General features: G+C 50.9%; 1 protein-coding gene across 1 annotated transcript in view; it reads left to right on the top strand.

Annotated features, from left to right (window-relative positions):
• Positions 1 to 7,500, top strand: part of LOC115531432 (thyroid hormone receptor alpha) — a 126,683-nt gene that overhangs the window by 64,585 nt on the left and 54,598 nt on the right. The window contains exon 3 of the mRNA XM_030340697.1: positions 6,309 to 6,396. The gene's annotated coding sequence lies outside the window, so the exon portion shown is untranslated. The remainder of the gene's footprint in view (positions 1 to 6,308; positions 6,397 to 7,500) is intronic.

The raw sequence follows: 7,500 nt of genomic DNA, 5'->3' as shown, positions 1-7,500 counted from the left end.
ACATCCTTTATTCCGTTGAGTTGATTATCCTCGGTGCGTTCCAGAGGGGCTGATGGATCTGTGCTGCCTGCCGCCGTGGCGGAGGCTTCAGCCTGGTCCCCGCCTGGTACCGGCTTGGTTCTGGCCTCCTCCGGGGGCTGACCTGGTCCGCTGGACGAGCGCTGTACGCAGGCCCCCAGCTAGCAGAAACCACCCTTGGGGTGGTAACCTAGGTTACGGATGTGAGGAGCTCTGGACCCGCTCGCGGCTAACGGGGCTAGCCGCGAGTGGGTCTTCTGCTCCGGTTGTGGTTTCATCAGTGTGTTATTCAGCGTCCGTTTGCGTGGGACTCTTGGATCATCCAAACGGGTTAGTTTCGCAGAGCCGGTTGCGTCTGGTCTCCCTGAAGGAGGACTGAGACGAGTGATTACCTCCCAGGCCGTTCCTCCGGTTCCCAACTGCTTTTACCTTAAGGTGTCTCCCAGCCTCGAGTCATGAGGTCTGGGGGAAAAAAATGTCCCTGCCTGCGTCCCCTCTGGCGTTCCATGTTGACATAGGAGCCGAACCCACCTTCTCCCATTGGCTCGTGTGTGTGTGTGTGTGTGTGTGTGTGTGTGTGTCTGTGTCTGTGTCTGTGTGTGTGTGTGTCTGTGTGTGTGTGTGTGTGTGTGTGTGTGTGTGTGTGTGTACCTGACAATGATTACTTTAAAAACATAGCAACAGTCCAGACATTGTAAACGTAGCGAGACTCTGAAAACTGTACTCATTATTGAGGTGGGCTGTTGCTTCGATTTGTATATACGGACGGACACCTGCTATTACTCTAAGTTACTGAAATACCAGGTGAGTCGTAAATGCCAACTAGGTTACCAATGCAAATTTAGATCTTTAATCTTTGGAAGCTTAGGTCATATCCACAAAAATGTGGTTAGAGGGCTGTGGTTGGGGGGGTTACCTAAGAATGAGGCCAAAAGATTGGCAGACTTTTGCTCTGTTTTCAGACGCCATAGGTGGCATGCAAATCTGGAGACAAAGATGTTTTGTTTATCCATAAGTATTCGGTGTAATATCTTAACTTATCATGTATGTCTTGTAAAGGCTTGTAAGCTTGATAAACCTGCTACATTTTGTGCGTGCGTTTTTGCCTCAGTGGTCCCTCGTGTCCCAGCAGCACCCCGGTGATGTTGGTATCACTCCGGGATAAGCACCCCCCCATGAAGGGGTCAGGGTGCATTGCCACGCAGCCGACCGCACAACGGCCTCGCTATAACCTCAGCCTCACATTAATAAGGGAACGTTAAAAAGCATAAAATAACTTGGGTCCGTCGGCGCTGACCGCACCAGACGTGGAACTCTGTAAGATCAAAGAGCGCCGGGTTTTATGGGCCAATTACCGCCGTGGGTTTAAGGAGAGGCAAAAGAAATACAACGCAAATGAAATGCTCTGAACGCCGGGCTCTGAACGCTGTGGTTCTGATTGCTGGTGTTCCGGTCAGTGTCAGCTCTCTGTGTTTTCCGGTCCTTGTTTGGGTTCTGTGTGCGTTCCGGTCCGTGTTTGGGTTCTGTGTGCGTTCCGGTCCGTGTTGGGGTTCTGTGTGCGTTCCGGTCCGTGTTTGGGTTCTGTGTGTGTTCCGGTCCATGTTGGGGTTCTGTGTGTTCCGGTCCATGTTGGGAGTCTGTGTGTTCCGGTCCATGTTTGGGTTCTGTGTGTGTTCCGGTCCATGTTTGGGGTTCTGTGTGTTCCGGTCTGTGTTTGGGGTTCTGTGTGTGTTCCGGTCCATGTTGGGGTTCTGTGTGTTCCGGTCCATGTTGGGAGTCTTTGTGTTCCGGTCCGTGTTGGGGTTCTGTGTGTTCCGGTCCATGTTTGGGTTCTGTGTGTTCCGGTCCATGTTTGAGTTCTGTGTGTTCCGGTCCATGTTTGGGTTCTGTGTGTTCCGGTCCATGTTTGGGTTCTGTGTGTTTTCCGGTACGTGTTTGGGGTTCTGTGTGTTTTCCGGTCCATGTTGGGGTTCTGTGTGTTCCGGTCCGTGTTGGGAGTCTGTGTGTTCCGGTCCGTGTTTGGGGTTCTGTGTGTGTTCCGGTCCATGTTGGGGTTCTGTGTGTTCCGGTCCATGTTTGGGTTCTGTGCGTTCCGGTCCATGCCCGCTCCGTGTGTTCGGGAAGACTTTCTTAGGTGTACGACTTTTCAGACTTCAGGCTCTCTTTCTAAAGCTTGTGTGGACATTAAGTAAATATTAGAAGTATCCTTCTGCTCCAGGCGATGTGTGAATAACATGAATTTTCCTAAGTTTAACCTTGTTGACTTATGATACAATTAAAACAAACACGTATATATGTTTGGACACGCCGTGTCTGACGGGCAGGAGATCCACAGAGATCAACCTTACTTATATACACACACACACACACACACACACACACACACACACACACACACACACACACACACACACACACACACACACACACACACACACACACACACACACACACACTAATACACGCACACATATACATGCGTACACATTTATACACACACACTAATACATGCACACACACTAGCACACACACACATACACACACACACTTATTTAAACGCACATGACCACACACACACGCACACTTACACACGCGGTAGCGTAACATTCCTGGGAGGGGGAGAGTGTCTTTCATGTCTTGTTGCTGTGTGATTTCAACACACTTTGTCTCGGTTCAACACAACGCTAATAACATTGATAAAAGTTATGGAGGATAATCATACGTTTCACATTAGATATGACATAAACCTAAGCGCACGTAAACAATTGAGGCGATGTTTTGCGGCGATGATGATTACGTTTTTTGAGGATTTATGCCTTTGACCTCGCAGTTAGCCAACCAGAGTGGGGCTCGCTCAGATCCTGACTGTTCCCCTGGTGTGAGGGAGCAGAGTGAGAGAACAGAGTGAGAGAGCAGAGTGAGAGAACAGAGAGCAGAGTGAGAGAACAGAGAGCAGAGTGAGAGAACAGAGAGAGAACAGAGAGCAGAGTGAGAGAACAGAGAGCAGAGTGAGAGAACAGAGAGCAGAGTGAGAGAACAGAGAGCAGAGTGAGAGAGCAGAGTGAGAGAACAGAGAGAGAACAGAGAGCAGAGTGAGAGAACAGAGAGCAGAGTGAGAGAACAGAGAAAAAACAGAGAGCAGAGTGAGAGAACAGAGAGCAGAGTGAGAGAACAGAGAGCAGAGTGAGGGAGCAGAGTGAGAGAGCAGAGTGAGGGAGCAGAGTGAGAGAGCAGAGTGAGAGAACAGAGTGAGGGTAACAGAGTGAGGGAGCAGAGTGAGAGAACAGATAGCGGAGTGAGAGAGCAGAGAGCAGAGTAAGAGAACAGAGAGCAGAGTGAGGGAGCAGTGAGAGAACAGAGTGAGAGAACAGAGTGAGAGAGCAGAGTGAGAGAACAGAGTGAGAGAACAGAGAGCAGAGTGAGAGAGCAGAGTGAGAGAGCAGAGAGAGAGAACAGAGAGCAGAGCGCTGCTCTCCGGCTCCCGTAGCGCCCCCGACGGAGGCAGCTCTGCAGGAATGTCCCGGCGGCCCGGTTGCATAACGCAGAGCGCTCGCTCGCCACAACTCAAGGTCATCGGAGCAGGAATGTAGATTACGTCTGGCCTGGTTTTGAACCGCTCTCCTCAGAGTTCACGTCCTCATCAGGTCAGATACCGTATGTACAGCTGTTAGCGTGGTGGTTAGGGGGCTAGAGCCCCAGTAACCCTTAATTATCCCTTAAGTTCCTTCAAGGTGACATATTATTCCGCCAGGTGGGCCGTTTGGAAAAAATCGTCCTCTTCTGACAACACAAGTGGTCCACCTAGATGAATGACGGATGGATGAGCAACGTTTGCTACAGTCCACTGGGTAGGCTGGTCGACTGATCCATCCAGCACGCATTCTAGGTGGACACGCCCACTTGTGATGTCAGAAGAGGCCGATTTTTCAAAAACAGCCTGTGAACGGAAAATCACACTCGCACCTGGTGGTCTACTGTGTCACCTTAAACGAGGCGTAGCGGCGTCTCAGTGGGAGCGTCTCGGTGCCCTGCTCTGAGACAGAGCCATGGAGTCCCCCCCCCCCCCCCCCCCCCCCCCCCCCCCCACCCGTAGCGTCATGCTGGGGCCTCAGAGGTCTGGAGAGGCTGGCACAGGCTCTGTTTGTGACGGTAGGGAGGGGGGTTGTTGCCTCACTCACAGCTGTCCCAGCGTGGGACAGAGGCATAGCCGGGGCATAATAGCCCCCTTTATCGGACACATCTGGACCCACACAGAGAGGGGCCGGGTCCAGGGGGGGGGGGGCAGGGTTTGCGGGTCATGGAGAAAAACACCACGCTTTCAACAGTTATTTTAATGGTTTTTTTGAGACAGAGCGGGACTTTAGCGTGGAGCAGAGGGGTAGGGCCGGGGGCAGCGGGCAGAAGACCCGCTCTTGTCTTGGACGTACAGTAACGTGGACGCCCCTGTCTCCCCCAGAAGGTTCTCAGAGCCCCCCCCCCCCGCCTTGGCTCAAGGCTTTGCTTGATGTCGTTGGCGGTGGTGGCGTCATGAGATCCATCATAGTGTCATAGTGTACATGTTCCCCGACACACTGGGGTCATAGTGTACATGTCCACCATCATGGTCGAAGCTGGCACCACACTGGGGTCATAGTGTACATGTTCTCCTCCACACTGGGGTCATTGTGTACATGTTCTCTTCCACACTCGGGTCATGGTGCGGTCATAGCCGCTTAGCACGAAGCTGTGTACCGTAGCATCTTGTAGCATAACGCTGTGTACCGTAGCGTACCGTAGCCGTGCACTGAAGCATCTTGTAGCTTAACGCTGTGTACCGTAGCATCTTGTAGCATAACGCTGTGTACCGTTGCGTACCGTAGCCGTGTACCGTAGCATCTTGTAGCATAACGCTGTGAACGGTAGCATGGTATCTCGTAGCGGTGTGGATTCAGTTCAGAGTTGTGTTCAGTTGTGTAGAGCTTTGTAACTGTTATGAAGTGTTGAGTTATGTTTCTGCTCTGAGTTGTGTAGATTCAGTTGTGTAAGCGTTGTGTAAGCGATGTGTAACTGTATGCGGCGTTGTGTGATGTCACTGCTCTGAGTTGTGTAGATTCAGTTGTGTAGGTTTGTGTAACTGTACGCAGCGTTGGACGACGTAACCGCTCTGAGTTGTGTAGATTCAGTTGTGTAGCGTTGTGTAACCGAATGCAGCGTTGTGCAACGGGGTGTGGGCGTCACAGAGCAGCTCAGACTCAGATCTGCTCTCTTGTTTTGGGTTTATTCTAAAGCTGTGATACAGAACAGAGATCGTAGCGGGTGGCTCGCAGTGGGTTGTTTTGGTTCGATGGTTCACGTACGTCATGCCAGCAGCGTGGAGACACAGTATCCGCCCCCTTCATTACATATACGCTCTCTGCCAGCGACTAGCAGGAGACCTCCCCGGGCCCAGCTCCCCGATAATTGAATTACAGCGGGTTGAGCTCATTGCAAGGGCAGCCTCAGATGGCCCATGTACACACAACTGAAGCACACGCAACCGATGTACACAACCTGATGTACACAGAACTAATGTACGCACAACTGATGTGCACACAACTGATGTACACAACCCGATGTACACACAACTGATGTACACAACCCGATGTACACAGAACTAATGTACGCACAACTGATGTGCACACAACTGATGTACACAACCCGATGTACACACAACCGATGTACACAACCCGATGTACACAGAACTAATGTACGCACAACTGATGTGCACACAACTGATGTACACAACCCGATGTACACACAACTGATGTACACACTGCTGATGTACACAACCCAATGTGCACAACTCTGATGTGCACAGCTCTGATGTACACACTTCCAATCTACACACTATACACACCGCTGATGTACACAACCCCATGAGCACACCGCTGATGTACACAACCCCATGTACACACCGCTGATGTACACAGCTCTGGTGTAAACACCGCTGATGTACACAGCGTTTCCTCCAGGCGTCCAAAGGGCCGCGATCCTGAGCAGTCCAGGCTGTTCTCAATGTAAAGGCCTTCGTCTCTATCTTCAGTGGAACCTCCTCCCGGAGATAGCATGTCTCTAAGTGAACAGGACCTTTCTGGGCTCTTGTAACTGAGGATCCGTCCCTTGTAGGTTACATTTCATGGACGCTCACATCTAAAACGATTTGTCAGAAAAAAGTGAAGCAACATATTCCTAACCTTCAGGAAGGGATCGGGCCGATGCTTTCTCCAGTAACCTGTGTCAGCGCTCCTAACTGTCTCTGTTGTCCTCCGCAGATGCCTGGGATCCAGAGCCTGCCTGGCTGTGAGGACCAGTACCAGTAGAGGGTCCAGCGTCTGAGGAGAACCGGCGATCTCAGTTCAGGTACAGACCCGGCTCCCATGAGGCCTACAGACACAGGGTTCAAACGACAGACCTGACATCATGAGGCCTACGGACACAGGGTTCAAACTACACACATGACACCATGAGGCCTACAGACACAGGGTTCAAACTACATACCTGACACCATGAGGCCTACAGACACAGGGTTCAAACTACAGACCTGACACCATGAGGCCGACAGACATAGGGTTCAAACTACAGACCAGACTCCATGAGGCCTGCAGATATACGTCAGGGTTCAAACTACAGACCTGAGGATGTCATGGAGCCACCATCAGCTGTCATTGGTATGAATAAAAGATAGTGTCAAGTTATGAATATATACATTATATACAAAACAGCATTATACTATTCTGTACTCTGCAATATACTTTATACTATACCGCACTACACTTCTACTTCTACTACCGTAGAAACTAAACTAGAAAGTATAAATACTTTATGTAGGGCAATCTTTCTTTCCTGGTTTGAAGGAGGAATGTGTGCGTGTGTGTGAGAATGTGTGCGTTTGTGTGTGTGCGTGTGTGTGTGTGAGCGTGTGTGAGTACACCACACAGAAATACTAGGAGGTCAGTGTGAAGTCAACCATGCCTCTGCAATTTCTTGCCCACCCTTTCTCTCTCTCTCTCTCTCTCTTTTTGTCTGCCCTCTGTTTTCCTCCCTGTCCCCCCTGCCTCTCCCTCTCTCTCTCTCCTCTCTGCTGTTGCTCGTGTGTCTGGGTTTTAATTAGCCTCTCGCTGCTGGTCTGGAATGGGCCAGCGTGCCAAACCCACTCAGTAGTAGTGAGCAGTAGTGAGCAGTGCAGAGGATTTACTCGATGCTGTACAGACGGAAACTAGGACAGCCTGCAGTCGCGTTCTGCCGTCGTCTCAGAGCAGCAGAGCAAGGCTGCATTGTCTCCTATATCATCTCACATTGTGGCTGGTTGTGTGTGTGTGTGTGTGTGTGTGTGTGTGTGTGTGTGTGTGTGTGTGTGTGTGTGTGTCGGTGTGCGTGTGCGTGTGTGTGAGAGAGAAATGGAGAGTAACACATCTAAAATGACAAATGTAGCGCTATCCCGTGTGTGAGAAAGGGACAATGGAG

Source organism: Gadus morhua, chromosome 18 (assembly GCF_902167405.1).
Source record: "Gadus morhua chromosome 18, gadMor3.0, whole genome shotgun sequence".
Classification (NCBI taxonomy): domain Eukaryota; kingdom Metazoa; phylum Chordata; class Actinopteri; order Gadiformes; family Gadidae; genus Gadus; species Gadus morhua.
The sequence above is the reverse complement of the archived record's forward strand: the minus strand, read 5'-3'. Positions and strand labels throughout refer to the sequence as shown.